Here is an 18,075-nt window from a genome sequence, read left to right on the forward strand (position 1 = left end):
GTTTGATCCCAAGGGCCCACAGGGTGGAAAAGAGAGAGCAGACTCTCTAGAATTGTCCTCTGACCTCCAAATGCACAGTGTGGCACATGTACATACAACTCACACTGATGGAGAGAAAGGATGCTAAATTTTTAAAGACTAGATTCTTTGTACAGTGGGACTTTCAAGCTTCTCAACTGTAGCTTTATCTTAGCTAGCTCCATCCCTGGGAAGTGGATCCTTTCTCAACAAATTCTCACTTTGCTTTTTTTTTTTTTTTTTTTTTTTTACTTATTTATTTATTTCAGTTTTTTTTTCTTTTTTTTTTGTTTTTTTCAAGACAGGGTTTCTCTGTGTAGCTTTGCGCCTTCCCTGGAACTCACTTGGTAGCCCAGGCTGGCCTCGAACTCACAGAGATCCGCCTGGCTCTGCCTCCCGAGTGCTGGGATTAAAGGCGTGCACCACCACCGCCTGGCTCTTATTTCAGTTTTTCAAGAGAGGGTTTCTCTGTATGTATTCTGGCTGTTCTGGAACTCACTCTGTAGCCCAGGCTAGTCTTGAAGTCACAAAGATCCGCCTGTCTCAACCTCCCCAGTGCTGGGATTAAAGGTGTGTGCCACTACCACATGGCCAGGAAGTTCTTTTTTATTATTTATTTATTTATTTATTTATTTAATGCTGAATGCTGTTTATTGAAGGAGGGAAGAGGTCTTAAATACAGGCTTACAGCACAATGGGAGGACCCCAGTGGGCAGAAGTTGGCTACTGATGTTTTACAATCTTGCATCTAAGCTGTTAATGCCCATTATGCAGGATACACAGATAAGGAACTTCCCTTAAGCACTCAGGAGGTTGGAACCAGGCAGGGAATTAGCATAGGGAGGATATCAAGGTCAAGGTCAGCAAGCAAGGCAACAGTTACCCAAAACACTTCTTACAGTCTGTATGTCTCTGTTCAATTATTTACTACAAGACACAAGAAGCTGGAACTCCCAGCAAGTGCCCACTGAATCCTCCCTGTCAACTAAAATCACAGCTACTACTAAATAAGCCTATCTTGAGTCTAGCTTCCTTCCCGGAATCCAGGCTCCTGGGCTCTGCTAACTTCAGCACCTCCTCTGGACCTTCCTGCAGATTCCAATCCCCTATACAATCTATGCATCTAACTCCCCTCACTAAACTATTCACCTTTGCTGGTCGGACCCCAGTACCATAATTACAGGAATTCTCTTAAACTTATCTACAGTTCTTGAGAACAGAGAGCGCTGGTACTCAGCCAGTGCTTCTCCTTGGTAATCAACTCTAGCCCTTTCTTTCATTTGAGTTTATTGACTTTTCCTAGTGGGGTCAAGGGGTTCATGTGAGATGTGAAAGGGAATGTTTTATTGGAACTATGAACCTCTGTAAGTTCTTAAGCAGGAAATAAAACCCAGCCGTGTTCCTCTGTTTAGGACAATAGTTCTCAGCCTGGCTCCCCATTAGAATCATCTGGGGAGCCTTAAACCCTCCCCTACTCAGAAGATTCTGATTTAAGTCATAAGGATGAAAAAAAAAAAAACATTTAAGCAGTGGTCTGTAGACCAACAGTATCAGTATGGCCTGGAACCAGTTATAAATGCAAAATTGGGGGTCCCACCCTAGAATTACTGAGTCAGAAACTTGGGATTGGCCTAGGAATCTTTTAAAGTTTTACCAAGTGAATTAATGGATGCACACTAAGCTTGGAAATCATTATTTTAAGACTACCAAGGTAAAACTAGTGCACAGCACAATTAGAAAAACACAGACTGAGAAGTAGACCATCCAGAGAAGCAGAGCCTACGCTCAACATAGCCTAATACATTTTGCAATTTCCTGTTGTCCAACAGAAAATTAGCAAAAGTTGATAGCAGTAGTAGATTTTTTTAAAACTATACAGGAAGATAATGCACTAAAATTTTTAAAATGGAGAAGACACAAAAATGTAGTCAGAAGACACAAAGGAAAACCAAGAAGGTCATTTCTGCCAGGAGGTGACACACATCTATAATCCCAGCATTCCATAGGGCAATGCTGGGATACACATAAGTTCAAGGCCAGTTGCAGATACACAGTATGATAGTGTCTAATTATATATACTTATATATGTATATATATATGTGTGTGTCTGTGCATATACATATATATATATATACATATATATTCTGAACTTAAAATTGTTACCTCGATAGTAAATGTGCTTCAACAATAAGACTAAGATTCACTGAATAATGAATGTCCAATCATCTAACATATATGCTTCCAACTTGCCCTCATTCCAGCTCCTCTCCCACAGAGGAGTTACTTGTCAAGATGAACTTGCATACCAGATATCAGCTCATGAGCCCAGAGCTGACAAGGGTCTTTCTGGCAAGGGAGCAGCTAGTGTGGTGTCTGAAGAAGATTGCAACCTCATTTTGACTTAGCATAAACGATCAAATGTATTTTGGTTCATTAAAAGTACACAAGCAGTGGTAGCTTCAGGTGTGGTTTGGTCTTGTGGACCTCAACTCCATTTCTCTTGGATTTACCTCCTCACAGATTGTGGTATTTTTTTTTTCCCTTGGTCCAGGTTGTTCCTTGGGATCTCAGCCTTTTGGCCCATTTCTCCAGCTATGAATAAAGTTCTTTTCTCGTGGGACAAACAGAAAGCTCAGATATTACTGCCATGGAAAAGTGGCATCATACTGCCAAGAAGCAAAACATCTGCTGTGGTAGAGAGTGGGCATGTTAAATTGTTCAGTCCAATGACTGTGCATCAGCCTTTAAACGAGGAGCATGTTTGAGCCACCAAGAGTTCATCAAATAAACGTTCATGGCAGCCAATGGTGATCAAAGAGATGTTTTCATGACTCAGTCACTGTTTGTGCATTCTCTGACCCAGGTTAATCCTACTATTCAACTGTTTTGCTTATTGTTCAGCTTTACATAATTTCACTTAGTCATGTATTATATAATTTAACTCCAATAATGAGTGACTAATTGGGAACCGAGAAAGTGGATGTGTTGAGATGTATTACTCATACTCACTCACCACCTTCTAACAACAGTACCTTTTCTCTTCCTCTTCCTGGTGTATGAGTTTAAGTGGGACCGTCAATCCTATATAGGACTTTACCCTAGAACCAAGCTGTGATCACGTGAGTATGAGTCTTACCTGAGTTGTCACAGACAGCAACAGCTAACTGTCAGCTGATAGGTCTGTGTGCTGACACGAAGACTGAGTTAATCCTCTCCTGCCAGACTAGCAAGACCCTGCAATGTTCTAGGTCCCCTTTCTGCTCCCTAAGCTTCCTTTCACATGAGAGTCACCCCAAAGCCTTCTTGTCAACTTACTCAATTGAAGGATAATTTTCAAATGTATCTAAAACACATTCTGTTAAGAAGTGTGAGGGTGATTGTGTTCGTGACTCAACTACTAAAAGCCCCCAGCCACAGAGGCCCGGTCTGAGCTTGATTTCAGGAAACCACAGTTGAAGGAGAGGACTAACTCCTGACAGTTGTCCTTCGACCTCAATACCTGCACCACAGCGTGGAAATAACTGTGCTCGACCCACATGCACACTCTAGAAAAACATGCTTTCAACTTTTTAAAAATCTAAAATGGTAATTCCAAACTTCTATGTGATGACTCACACTAATTTTATAAATTATACGCATATGATCAAAACTTCTAGCCATTCCATCAGGATGTATGTTTCTAATCTTTTAAACGCCACTATTTAATGGAAAATTATAATTGCATTTTGTCCAATTTGACTTGTAATGTGTTAGCTGTTAGCAGTATAGCCTTTCCAAACATTCAGTGTGTTATTTGTGGATAAATGCTTGGAAATAGCAGCTTGAGTCCTCTGATACCCAACCATTTAGGAACAAAGGGAAAAGATTACAAAAATAAGCTAGCTTTTTTAGAGCAATTGTAAGAGTTCTAAGTATAGGAACAAAAGCAGCTTTCTGTCAAGGCTTGATGCATTACACAGAGATAAATTTTACTGTGTATTTTAATATCTATTTATCTCTATACTGATTAACTGCTTCTTCAGCAAGTTAGGCTTTTTCTTATATAACGAAATTCAGAAAAAATGTAAATATTTTCTAAAGCCAAAAATGTACATTTAAATATTCAGTACATAATACGTGTAAAAACAACAAATTAAAGTTGAAATAAATGGAATAAAAGAGCTTGTCATGCCTTCCAGCACATGGGAGGTAGAGTTTAAAGGTTTAAGGTCACTATCAGTTACATAGTGACCTCCAGACCAGTCTGGGCTACATGAAATTCTGTCTCAAAAATAAATAAACAAAAACAAACATGTGTGTGTGTGTGTGTGTGTGTGTGTGTGTGTGTGTGTGTGTGTGTATACATACATATATATGTGGAGAAAGTTAAAAGATAAAGAGGAAGAAGAGAATTAAAATTTATACAACAATTGTTAAAGATATACTGACTTCAAAATTATAATCTTTAAAATCACTTCTTTATCATATCAAATTATGAGAGACTGAATGAAATTATATATACCATTGAAAGGTGTTTGGAGTAAAGAAGGAAAACCCCCCGGGCGGTGGTGGTGAACGCCTTTAATCCCAGCACTCAGGAGGCAGAGCCAGGCGGATCTCTGTGAGTTCGAGGCCAGCCTGGTCTCCAAAGCAAGTTCCAGGAAAGGTGCAAAGCTACACAGAGAAAACCTGTCTCGAAAAAACAAAAAAAAAAAGAAAAGAAAAGAAAAGAAAAGAAAAAGAAGAAGGAAAAACAACAACCTTGGAAACACTGATTCACTCTCCAGCCTGACAGGAAGCTAAAAGAATCCTTCCAGGAAAGAGGCAGGAGGAATCTTTGTAGTGAAATACAAGGTGAGTAAGCGCTTACACTCAGCATCCACCAGACAGTCTTGCTTCCTGCTAATATAAATCATTCAGTCTTTGAAATGCCAGCCAACAAGTCAACCCCAAAGCACAGGCTTTTACATAATTAACATACCGGATGACTTGTGAGACCTCCAATGGCTGTTGTACTAGGTCTGGATATTTGGGCTTGGGTTTTTTGTAGGGTGGGGCTGTTTGTTTTTGTTTTATTTAATTAAAATATAATTATATAATTTCTCCCCCATCCTCCTTCTATCCCGCCCATGCCCCCTCCCTTTCAAATTTATGGCTTCTTACTCTTTAATTATTATTGTTACATATATGCAAATAAATATAAATCCAACCTGCTGTGTCCATTTAGTGTTTTATATGTGTGTGTGTGTGTGTGTGTGTATGTGTGTGTGTGTGTGTGTGTGTGTGTGTGTGTTTAGGACTGACACTTGAGATTGGATAATCAATTAAGGGGCTCCTCTCTGGGGAAAATTAATCCTCCCTCTCTCAAAACACTTGGAGGTCTTCATCTCTGTGAGATTTTCCCCGTCCCCACGGGCACATCAACATGAACAGTTGTCACGTCTTGTTTGAGCGGCCATATTACTGAGATTTCAGGACTGCAGCTTCTCTGTCGTAACTGGAACACATGCTCTTACAGCAGACTTTCCTGGTTCTCTGGCTTTTACTGTCTTTCCATCCTTCTTCGTTGAGGTTCTGTTGTATTGTGGGTGTCTCTGTGGAGGCTGGACACCTCGCAGCCACTTGTTCTGTTCATTTGGACCGTTTATGGCTTCCTGGAATGGTACCCATACGTGGCAAAAAAAGAAGCTTCTTTGATAAAGAGTGAGAGCTACACTAGTCTAGAGGTCTAAGGGTAAGTATTTAGGGTGCCATTATGAATTATGCTGGTTTAGGAAAGTGGCAGCAGTACATTCTCCTTTAAGATCTATGACTTTACTAGCCATGGGTAGTTAGTTAGGTTTACTGTACCAGGCAATCCATACTGTTGATTTGGCTCTAAGTCTACTCAGACAACTGTTAACTACCACCAAGACAGAAGGGCTACCACTGCACCTCTTGGAATATCCTGCCATGCTGGCCATTGTTGTGGTTCAGAGACACCACAGCTGAGTAGAACTATTGATTGCTTTCCTCCTTTGGCAGTTTGCAAAACATCTTCTAGTACAATTAAATTTAGCTCTCAGGGAGGAGGGTTTGGGTCAAACCCAGCCCAAGGCGTCTGGGTCCTGTGGCAAAAATAGGTTGCAACTGAGCAATATGAGCTTCCTTTCAACTTCTGGGAGGCAAGCAAGGGCAAAGGTAGTAGCCTACTTTTTTTTTTAGAGCCTCTTGGGTTCCCCTGACCAACAATGCAAAAGGAGGTTTCTCAAGCCTGAGAGAATGAATCTAAGAGCTGGTTCTTTGTGAAGATAAACAAGGCCTGGAGAGATAGTGCAGGCATTAAAGGTGAGGCTCACAACTTATCTGGGATAAATATAAGGGAAGATAAACAAAATCAAAAGATCCTTGGCCCAACTATCTAAAAGAGAAAAGATAACCCATATTGACACATCAGCAATAAACAGGGGACTACTGCATCAGACACAGAGGAAATTTCTCAGGGATTCTTTAAAAGCCTATACTAGATTAGGTTGGAAAATCTGAAAGAAATGGGTGAATTCCTAGATTCATCCAAACCACCAAAGTTAAACCAAAAAGAGATCAACAACCTAAGCAGACCCATAACAAGTAAGGAGATTGAAATAGTAGGGGGAGAAAAAAACTAAAACAAGTCTAGGCCCCAATGGATTCATGGCAGAATTCTACCAGACCTTTGAAGAAGATCTAAAAGCAAATATTTCTTAAATTATTTTCAAAAAGGAGAAAGTGTAGACAGACATTTCTTTTGGGGATGCCAGCTCACAAATAATATCATGGAGATTATTAATTATGAAAGCTTGACTGATAGCTTAGGCTTGTTTCTAACTAGTTCTTATAACTTAAACTACACCTATCTTTTAATTTGTGTTCTTTTTTGTGGCTTGGTTATCTTTACTCTGAACTCCCCATCCTGTTTCCTCTTCATCCAGCAGTAAACGCTGCCTAGCTATTGGCCATTTAGCTTTTTTATTAAACCAATCACAGTGACATGTCTTCACACAGTGTAAAGGAATATTCCACAACAAGAAAGTGAAAAAGCACTCCCAAACTCCTTCTATGAAGCCAGTATAACTCTAATACCAGAACCAATTAAAAACACAACAACAAAAGCCAAAGCTACAGACAAATATCCATGATGAATTCATAAATGCAAAAATCCTCAATAAAAATATTTGCAAAAATATAGGCATCGATCAAAAATATCCTCTACCATGATCAAGTTGACTTTATTGTGGAGATGCAGACATGGTTCAACATATGCAAGCCAATAAATATAATAAATAAATCATATGCAGGAGCTAAAAGATAAAAGTCACACTATCATCTCAATAGATAGAAAAAAGTCTTTGACAAAATCCAACAGGCCTTTATTATAAAAGTCCCAGAGAGAGTGGGACCTGAGGGCACATACTTCAACATAATGAAGGCTACATGGGACAAACCCACAGCCAACATTATCCAAAGTGGAAAAAAAATTTTTTTAAATCTATCTAAAATCAGGAATGAGATGGGCCTGCTATCGCCACTCCTTTTCAATCTAGTATTCAAAGTACTAGCTGGAACAATAAGGTAAGAGAAGGAAATTAAAAAGACTCAAGTAGGGAAAAAAAAAAGAAGTCAAACTATCCCTATTCACAGATAATATGATACTATATATAAGAGAGGGCAAAAGTTCCACCAGAAAACTTCTAGAAATTATCAGCAGTTTTGGCAAAGGTGCAGAATACAAACCAAACATACAGAAATTAATATCATTTCTACACAAGGAACAAGGAACAAGGGGAGAAAGAACTTGTGGGCACACTCCCATTCATGGTAGCCTCAAAGAAAATTAAAATGTGAATAAATCTGACCAAGGAGGTTGACTGAGCAGAGCTCCAGAGAACACTGCTGGACTGCGATACACCTTCCCCAGACCCCCCGCGATCTACCTATCCCTTCATTTGTAAGTCACTCACTAAATAAATCTTCCTTTTAACTATGTGGAGTGGCCTTAATAATTTCACCAATAGACCTCTACAATGAAAACTTTAAACCCCCGAAGGAAGATATTGAGGACTTAAAGATCTCCTAAAATATTTAAAAGATGACCATTCCACTGAAAGCATTGTACAGATTCAATAAAATTTCAATCACAATCCTCACACTATTCTCCACATAAATAGAAAAACAATATTGGATGAGAACACAAGAGAGAGAGACCCTGGATAACTAAAGCAATCATGAGAAAAAAAAAAGAACACTAAGGGGGTGGGAGAGGAGGTGTTACCATTCCAGATTTCAAGACATATTACAGAGCAATATTAATAAAAAAAATCATAGTACCAGCACAAAACACACATGGAAATAAATGTAATAAAATAGAAGATCAAATATGTCTGTATGTGACTATACTCATCTAATATTTGACAAAGAGTTCAAAAATATACACTGGAGAAAAGACAATCTTTAACAGATGGAGCTGAGAAAACTGTATATTCCCATATAGAAGAATGAAATTAGATACTTATTTATCACCCTGCACAAAGATCAACTCAAAATAGATCAAACACCTCAGTGTGAAACCTAAATGCTAAAACTGCTAGAAGAAAAAGTAGGCAGTGCCGTGTAGCATATAGGTAGAGGAAAGGGCTTTCTGAACAGGACTCCATTCACACAAGAATTAAGGCCAACAACTGACAAGAATGATCTCATAAACCTAAAAGGCTTCTGTACAGCTGAAGAAACAATCAATCCAATCAAGTGAAGAAGAAACCTACATACAGAGTGAAAGAGAGCTTTTACCAGCAATGATGTGAAAAGGGATTAATATCTAGAATATATAAAGAACTCAGAAAACCACGGGTCAAGGAAACAAGTGATCCAATTTATAAATGGGTTTTGGATTTGAACAGAGAATTCTCCAAAGAAGAAATAAAATGGCTAATATCGTTTTGTTGTTGATTTTTTTTTTTTTTAGAGATAGGGTCTCATTACATTGCCCTGGCTAGCCTAGATCTTGCTATGTAGACCACACTGGCCTCCAATGTGACTCCATCCTTCTGTTCTGCCTCCTAAGTGCTGGATAAGCATGTGTGCCACCCAGCAGCATCTGGATATTTTATGCTAAAATTCATTGGCTTTAGATTATTTGGGGACATTATTAATGTTGAATGATACTGTTAAATTGAGGGTACATATGCTGAGACTAGATTTCTAATATTCAAAATAAATATAGAAAAGAGAGATCTTGTGTCTCAGCAGCAAAAGTATACATCTAATAAACAAGAGATCCTAGGTTCAAGTCCCAGTGGGGCCTTCCACCTCCATTGTGTTTTTAAAGAAAAAGGTGGTGTGTGTGTGTGTGTGTGTGTGTGTGTGTGTGTGTGTGTGTTTGCATGTTAGCATGTTGTATGGGTATGTATGTATAAATATGTATAAATACACATATATATGCAGCCATATATACATCGAGATGTGTATGTGTATATATATCCATATATACATCAAGATGTATGTACATATATGTGTGTTCATATATACATCAAGATGTGTGTACATGCATGTATATATTCATATATACATCAAGATATATATGCATCCATATACATCAATATATATACACATTCACTTATACATCAACATGTATATGTATGCATTCATGTATAATCAAGTTATATATGCACTTGTATATATATCAAGTTATATATGCATTTGTATATACAGTCCTAATAGTTCTGACACCACTGTATCCATGAGAAAAGGCCAACTTTCGCCTTTTGGGATCTTTCAGTGTTTCACTTGACAGCTAAGTCACCAATGTATCCTATAAAAATCTGCTTAATGGAGAGTCACCCTGAACTGTGGTATTAATGCCATCATGTCTTAACAGGCAGGGTGTCCGCTGGAGGGTCAATTATACATTTTCCTTGGCTACAGATTCAACATTTGCATGGATAGATTCCAAGTCTATATGGAAAAATGCCTTAGAATCAGGCTTAATCTACTCTACTAGCTGACTTTATTAGATAACGAATACTCACTAGGCAACACGTGAACTTTTTGAAGAGCCTTCTTCTGCTAGATGTCTCTGCATTTCTTTATTTCTCAACAACTCCAGTAAGATGGCTCATTGGGTAAAGGCACTTGCCACCAAGCCTGATGACCTGAGTTTGACCCCCAAAAATAAGGGAATTGATTTTTGTAAATTATCTTCTGACCTCCATACACACGCAGACACACACACACACATACACACACAAATATAAATAAATAAATAGCATAATATAACATTATAAAAAAATTAAAGAACTCCAATACTCATGGCCAATAAAAAGAAGTAGGGATAGGCACTATAATGTCCTCTGTTGCTGGAGGGCTTCTCTCCAGGTTCCCCAAGCCCCGCAGTCCCACAATCCACTTATAAAATAATCACTCAGATGCTTATATCACTTATAAACTGTATGGCCATGGCAGGCTTCTTGCTAACTGTTCTTTTATCTTAAATTAACCCATTTTTATAAATCTATACCTTGCCACGTGGCTGGTGGCTTACCAGAGTCTGTACATGCTGCTTGTCCTGGCGGTGGCTGCAGTGTCTCCCCCTCAGCCTTCTGCTTCCCAGAATTCTCTTCTCTCCTTGTCCCACCTACTTCCTGCCTGGCAACCTACTTCCTGCCTGGTCACTGGCCATCAGTGTTTTATTTATATAGAACAATATCCACAGCAGTCCTCCATACTTATTATATATTATATATATATTGATTATTTATTTGGGTGAAGAGTGTATTAAGGAAGCAGCATTAGTCAAGAGAGGCCTATGTTTATTTATCCAACTCTAGAGCTGAGCTATCTAACCTTTGAAATTAGTGTTTTCTTCAGAGAAAGCAGTGGAACAAACTTTGAACTATTCATGGCTGTTGTAGACTGTCTGGTGGGCTGAGAAGGTATAAGTAATCCACATGCTGTACCAGGTGTGAAACAGCACAGATAAAAAGAGATGAGATAGCTGGGCAGAGGTGCCGCACGCCTTTAATCCCAGCACTTGGGAGGGAGACAGAGCCAGGCGGATCTCTGTGAGTTCGAGGCCAGCCTGGGCTACCAAGTGAGTTCCAGGACAGGCTCCAAAGCTACACAGAGAAACCCTGTCTCAAAAAACAAAAAAACAAACAAACAAACAAACAAAAAAAGAGATGAGATGAGATGTTCAAAGAGTAAAAGCACCTGGGTCCAGAACTGGAATATGCCTTGGATATCTTTGATAGCAAATTTAATATCTTTATATAAGACCATCAAATTATAAAATCGGTAGTTGACACAGCTCTTAATTTCAAACGTCTATTTATTCATTCTAGATCTGTTCGTGTTTCCAATTCCTTTATTGATATCAAATGAATGACCTTTCTGATCAGTAAATGGACTTTTTAAATAAATGCAGCATATAAACTGTATCACATTTGAGTATATGTTTTTACTCAGTTATTCAGGGAGTACAGAGAAAATTACCTATGCCATTTATCTAAAAGCAACTGAAATAACAACCTGCTGATAATCGTAACAAAGATATCTAAAAATTACACTACACCTCTGCACAACATTAAATGCAATTACACCCAAATTTTTCAAGAAAATGTATGAAATAATCATTATACACTCTTCAACATAATTACCAAATAAAATGATTTGCCTAGTCATTTCAGAGTTACAAAGAGAAAAATGATGGATGCCGTGGATGTAGTCATTAGTGCATGGCTCTGGATAATCTATGTGTACTTGTACTTAGCTGATGGGCTGGCTGACTGAAGGTCTTTCTCTTGCCGACAGCCAGGGCTGCACATGGAAAGGGCACTGGTCCAGGAGCCAAAAGATCAGACATCAGCTCTGCAGCATCCCTGGGAAAACCTTTCAGCCTGTTTAAACTCTCAGTTTTTTCATCTGTAAAATAGAATAAAAATATCTTCTGGCTTGCCCTCCTGGGTTGTCAAGAGAATTAGAGGATACGGTGCATATGAAAGCATTTTGGAGATGCAAAACATTAATAATACACTTTATTGAATGGCAGCTGAGAGAGTCTCCTGGTTTTACCCACATTTTTCAGAAACTAAGGTAATTAGTCATGGCACTTAAGATATACCCCAAAGCTAAATTTGACATAAGAGCATCAAGTTCAAAGCCACAAACACAAACCCTGTCCTTGGGCCTGAAAATTATTCAACGCCTTCGAGAGCTGAGGTCAGTCTGCTGGAGCCTCGGCATGGTATCGGCAGCATGCTAATGATATTCTGCTTTGGCGCTGGGCCAGTTTTTCTCTGACCCCAATATTACATTTTCAACTGTCACATGTTGAAATCCTGGGAAGCTGGTTGATAAGAAAAAACGAGGTGGAATCTGAGCCCCTGGGGTGCCAATACTTGAATCAGGGTAAGTCACTGATTTCAGCCATAGTTCTTGCGGTAGGTTTAAATTGACATTAACCTTCAAGAACGATAAAACAACCTTAAGGGCACTGAGGTAAAGTGTCAGTGTAGTCTCTGAATTCAGTCGCTGAAAGCACCCAACTTGGACCCGAGCCTTAAATAAATATACTCTTAATTGTCCCCTGGGTAGTCAATCTAGACAGAAGTTATATTTTCCGCTCTAGGTGGACAATGGAGGAAAGCCCTTCTAGGGCATGACTTCTGCAAAGGGATTCTGAAGAAAGGAACCCTGCTTGAGAATGCGTCTCGATAGCAATCTCATCACTAGGAGTTAAAATTTCAGCTTTTTAGATTTCAGGCATCGAAGCAGCAAGACCTGATACTTTTTCCCTGCCCTTGCCATGTTGGAGCCACATTATACCTGGAAGCTAAGATCTAGGCACAGAACTTTCAGTGTTTCCATTAACAGCTTTGTTTGCACCTCTAGATAAAGACATCTGGGGGAGTCCAAATCTCATTTACCACAAGGCTCCTTTGTAGTTTTCCCCTTGACTTCTATATGGTAGAACACGACAGTTAACTAGCAGAGATTCCAAAGGCTAGCAATAAACTAGAACACAGCTCCAAGAAGCAAATAATAGAGAAGCAGAAATTGTAATAAAAACCAATGATGATGATGAGGAAATCTTATATGTAACTCATTTTACTTCTCACAGGCTCCTGCCATCTGTTCATTCATCCTTTCCTCCATTATTGCAACCTTTGTTTTATAAAATAACAGCTAATTAAATATGTGACTGCCTCTCCTGGCAATTTAAAATATATACATACATCTGAAAGCAGAATTACTGTATTATTTTTTCTCAGCCATTACTTCAACAGTTAGATAAGGATGTTAGAAAGCAAAGACCTATGAAAGTTCAGGCCTGCCCAAGAATTTCCCTAATCAATATGAAATTCAGAGTTGAAACAATCATTTTTAGGGCCTCTGAAAATGCTGGTATTCTATGCTTTTATTTCGGATTTCAAAAAAAAAAAAAAAGGAAGAAAACAGCTCTTGAATTGACTGGGAGGAAATCAGTATACTTCTTGTCATATAACTAAGCATACAAAAATCTAATTTTATCACTTTATTTTTGGTTCTTCATCTCCTTAATGATTTATCTTGATTTTATTTATTCTTTGGTGATTGTTCAACCAGCAAAAAAGGGAAGGGGGGGCTAATTAGACGACATTGAACAAAAGGTAACAGCGCACGCCTTTAATCTCAGCATTTGGGAGGCAGAGGCAAGCACATCTCTGTGAGTTTGAGGCCAGCCTGGACTACAGAGCAAGATCCAAGACAGGTACCAAAACTATACAGAGAAACCCTGTCTTGAAAAACCAAAAAAAATAAAAAAATAAAAAAATAAAAAAATAAATAACAGCTAAGCAACATGGAGGCTCTGGCTGTAATCAGGAACCCTGTTTATGAAATTGTTTAAAAAAAAAATGGCTCCATGCCTGTTTTACAATAGGTGTTTTAAACCTTGGAACATGTCAGGTGAGATCCTAGATGTCATTTGTTTTTCTAACTGATGAATGCATTGAGCATCTTGGCCTGGATAGCTTTGATAAACACCCCAAATCATGGCAGAGGGGAGAGGCAGTCATTGACAATTCTGGTCTAGTCCTTGGTGCTACTGGTTGGCCTCGACGCTGATGTAGAAGGTGTACCTTCAAATTTGAAAATTAATTTAAAGTCGATTCCAGGTCATTCTTTGGCATCTGTGCTGAGAAGACCTATTAATGCCAAACCTCTACAGAAATAAGCACACACGCGCCAGGAATTGGACCAAGATCATCAGTCATTGAACAGGAGATAAATAGCAGCACAGTCTAAGTCATGAACTTTCCAACTCAGAACTGAGTGCAAATAGCAATTCCCCGAACATCAGCGTGAATAATAGTCCACCCCAAAACACACTTCAAACTTCCTTCTAAACAGAGTAAATATATCTCTAACACAACAAGCAGTATTAGAAATCTGCAAATGTAAGTCATTTATATCAATTTAGGAAGCTTCACTGTGAATTAGCCTTTGTACCTGGCACAATGAGAGATACAGAGATATATTCTGAGTTATATAAAACTTCCATTATACTAAAAACAACAATAAGCTGGAAATATTATAGTGGTGACTAGGTCCCCACCAGCTCAATTTCAACACACTTTCAAATATCTCCATAGATGGAGGAGGGGCTTAGAGGGTTACCAGGAGGGCACAGGATATTCCTGCCAGCGAAACACAGCAGAGTGGAGCTCATTTATACTTCTTTTTCAATATCAAAAACAATGCAAATTTAAGTCAGCACATTGTATTAGACAGTGTAAAAAGGGATGTCCTGGTGGTCCCCACGCAAATATAGGTGTGTTTTTGCATCCTTACTACAACTGGATTAGATGTTTCTGAGGGCCTTTTTAACGTCATAAGGGATAGGTCCGAATTAAAAGCCTGTCTCCGGTAGCTTTCAGAGAGAATCATGTTCTCCCCTGAGCAAGTACGGCTTCTGCTGCAAGGGCATGCTGATACTTTAGCTGTGAAAGTGAGTGATGGGGGAATGAAGCCAGGACTGGGCAGGAACAATGCTGGCAGAAATCGATCCAGCTGCAGGACGGGTGCCCAAGAAGGTCGTCGATAGTCAAACAGGCAGTTCCACAGAGCAGAGTGATCTCAAGGGGGATTGTAGCAGGCATCGGAGTCACAGACCCACTGAATCTAGCAAAATGAAAACCCTTAACCCAGAAAAGGCTATCCATAAGACTTGTGTCAGGCTGGGTCCCAGAAGGCAGTGTCTGCCACACCTAAGGTGGAGTGCTTCGAGGACACAGGACTTTTCAAGGTATGGGATTCAACTTCAAAGCAAAACGCAGTCGCCTGGGACCCACCTAGGCTGGCGTCATCCTTAGGGAATCAAGGGAAAATCTGAATAAGCCTTCTAGCTTTCACTTGGCTTTGATTATTTGTTTTTATCACTGAGTTTAGAGTTCAATAGAGAAGTCGTACACTCCCATTAACTTTGCTCCAGATAACATTCCTGACTATGGGTCACAATGATAACAATTACTTGGGTTGGTTGTAGTCCCCGCCATGCCCCCCCTCACCTCCCCACCCCCGTAACTTTGATGCAGCTCAAACTAGGCGAAACCACTAGCCCTTCATCTGGGCCTGCCCAAGTATCTAGTGGACTAAATTTTTTATACCCGTGGGCTAAATTTCCACCTTCAGAGCACACTAAGCTGCCATTTTCTGAGCGTGCATTCTTTGAAGAGTGGTGAAGTTTGATTATGCGTGTGCAGACCACGAATTACCTCATTTTTCCTTGCCTCCCAGTCACCTTTCCTCAAACCTCAGATCACCCTGCTTCTTGACCCCATAATTATCCTTAAATGCTATCCTTAGGAAGGTGGCAACGAGACTTCATTGTTTTCGGATCTCCACAGGTGAAATTTGCCATTTCACTGATGGACATATGGCAGGAGAAGGCAATGAGTTCAATAACACATAGGAAGATGGGGAGAAAAAAAACATAGGCTTGGAACCTGGAAGCTGATGACCCTCTGGAAAAGAACTCTGGCCCTCTGCACCCCCAGCAGAAGAAGGCAAAACGCTTAAGGTAGCTCCAAAGGGAAAACTACAGAGACTCACATATCACTCAGTGTCTTCCCGGAATCTCCTATAAGAGTTCCTAATGTGTGACCCCAACTGGAGGCAAGGAGACAGACTCTCATAAGCTTGGAACTGGGCAGTCCTTGCCAGACTTCTGGTTAGATTCCCCTCCTTCTGCCCCTCCCCCTCTTCCTGATCTGTTTGCAAGGTTTATGATACACTTGGCTGGTTTAACTATGAAGAGTATTTAGAAGCTCCACCTAAATGGTAGAGATGGTAACCGCTAAAATCTTTCTTCAGATCTAGGTTGCAGGGAACCTGGATCATCTGGTAACCTTTGCAATGCTCTTGCTTGAGTTTCATCCAGCATGAAGCAGCACAAAGCATGTGAATTGCCATGAATTTTAACAGGAAGTAGCTCCAGGAGTTTCAAAGTCCACTCCAATGTTCTGTCCAGAGAAGAAAGAAGGGACACACAATGGAAATGAAGATAACCTCACTAAACATACAGCCTTCCTGCTCCGTTCCTCTTCCCCTTTTCTATAAAACAACTTTGTGCTTCCTGATTCCCTGTTTCCAAGATCCTTGCAAGAAATTACCCTTCTATCCTCTTCAGGGCTCCAGCCCTCATTTTGCAAGCACTGACCTTTGAGAAGTAGGTAGTCTGGTCTTATGCTGGTAACAACTACATATAGGTCAGTATGGAGAGGGGAGAGAAGCCGACTGTAGAGCCTTTATCAGAAAAGGAGATACTAGCTGGCCTGGGCTGTGGTGGCACATGCCTTTAATCCCAGCACTCAGGAGGCAGAGCCAGGCGAATCTCTATGAGTTCCAGGCCAGCCTGGTCTACAGAGTGAGATCCAGGACAGGCACCAAAACTATACAGAGAAACCCTGTCTCGAAAAGCAAAAAATAAAAGTGGGCTGATTATAAAGGGGGGGACAGTAAATAAAATGTAAAGGGTGTATTCTTTATACCTCAGCTGGAAGCAATACAGAAGGCAATAATAGTACCTTGAGTATCAACCTGAGAGATGAACCCCCTGACCTTCTTCTATTGATGATGAAACATGTCAGAGGGGAAGAGATTAGAGAGAGAAGACTACAGTAATATATCCCTGGACCTCCCTCTCCATCTCTTTTTCATTTTCCTATTGACTAACTCAACTACAAAAGTCCAAAGCAGAATGCAGATGGATGGGAAGAGGACATGGTGAGATATCCCAAACAGAGGTTGTTGTACAATAATGAAAAATCACAAATGCTTCCCTACAGGATACTAATTTAGATATGGAAAACAATAACTTGTCAGCATAGATGTGAGTAGACACCTGGGGTAAGGGACATTGCCAGTGATGGGTCATAGGTACATCACATGGGCTCCCTAAATGAAACACTCAGAAGGACACATCACATCCTAAGCATCCCCTGGCAAAAAGCCATGCTTGTACCTAAGCAAATCCATTCTACAAAGAATCATCACACAAACACGGATGTGGGGACAGTCTACAAAATAGTTGATCCATCCACTTAAAATATAGCAACGTCATGCCGGGCGGTGGTGGCGCATGCCTTGAGGACATCTCCACGAACTCTGCATGTTCGATAACAACATGTCTCAATGTTCATTTTGAGGCAGGTCAGACAACGACAGCGAAGAGGCAGGCAAAACACATGGCAGCTAGATGCTGGCGCAACAGCAGAGCTGGGTTCCAGTATGACGTCAGGCAATTGCTCAACCAGCAAACATCAAGACCTGATAGAACAAGATGGGACCAACCTGGCCAAGAGTGACAACTGCTATATTTTGCTTCATTATAATGGCATCCCCGGCTTGAGGGATGGCTCAGAGGTTAAGAGCACTGACTGTTCTTCCAGGGGTCCTGAGTTCAATTCCCAGCAACCACATGGTGGCTTACAACCATCTGTAATGAGATCTGGTAGCCTCCTCTGGCCTGTAGACATTCATGCAGAACATTGTATCATAATAAATAAATAAATCTTTAAAAAAAAT

General features: G+C 40.0%; 1 long non-coding RNA gene across 1 annotated transcript in view; it reads right to left on the reverse strand.

Moving 5' to 3' along the window:
* The window catches only part of LOC121823738 (uncharacterized), a 114,301-nt gene that overhangs the window by 26,075 nt on the left and 70,151 nt on the right, over positions 1 to 18,075 (reverse strand). Inside the window, exon 2 of the long non-coding RNA XR_006065289.2 lies at positions 10,041 to 11,931. This is a non-coding gene — a long non-coding RNA (uncharacterized LOC121823738). The remainder of the gene's footprint in view (positions 1 to 10,040; positions 11,932 to 18,075) is intronic.

Source organism: Peromyscus maniculatus, chromosome 18 (assembly GCF_049852395.1).
Source record: "Peromyscus maniculatus bairdii isolate BWxNUB_F1_BW_parent chromosome 18, HU_Pman_BW_mat_3.1, whole genome shotgun sequence".
In the NCBI taxonomy this organism is placed as follows: Eukaryota; Metazoa; Chordata; class Mammalia; order Rodentia; family Cricetidae; genus Peromyscus; species Peromyscus maniculatus.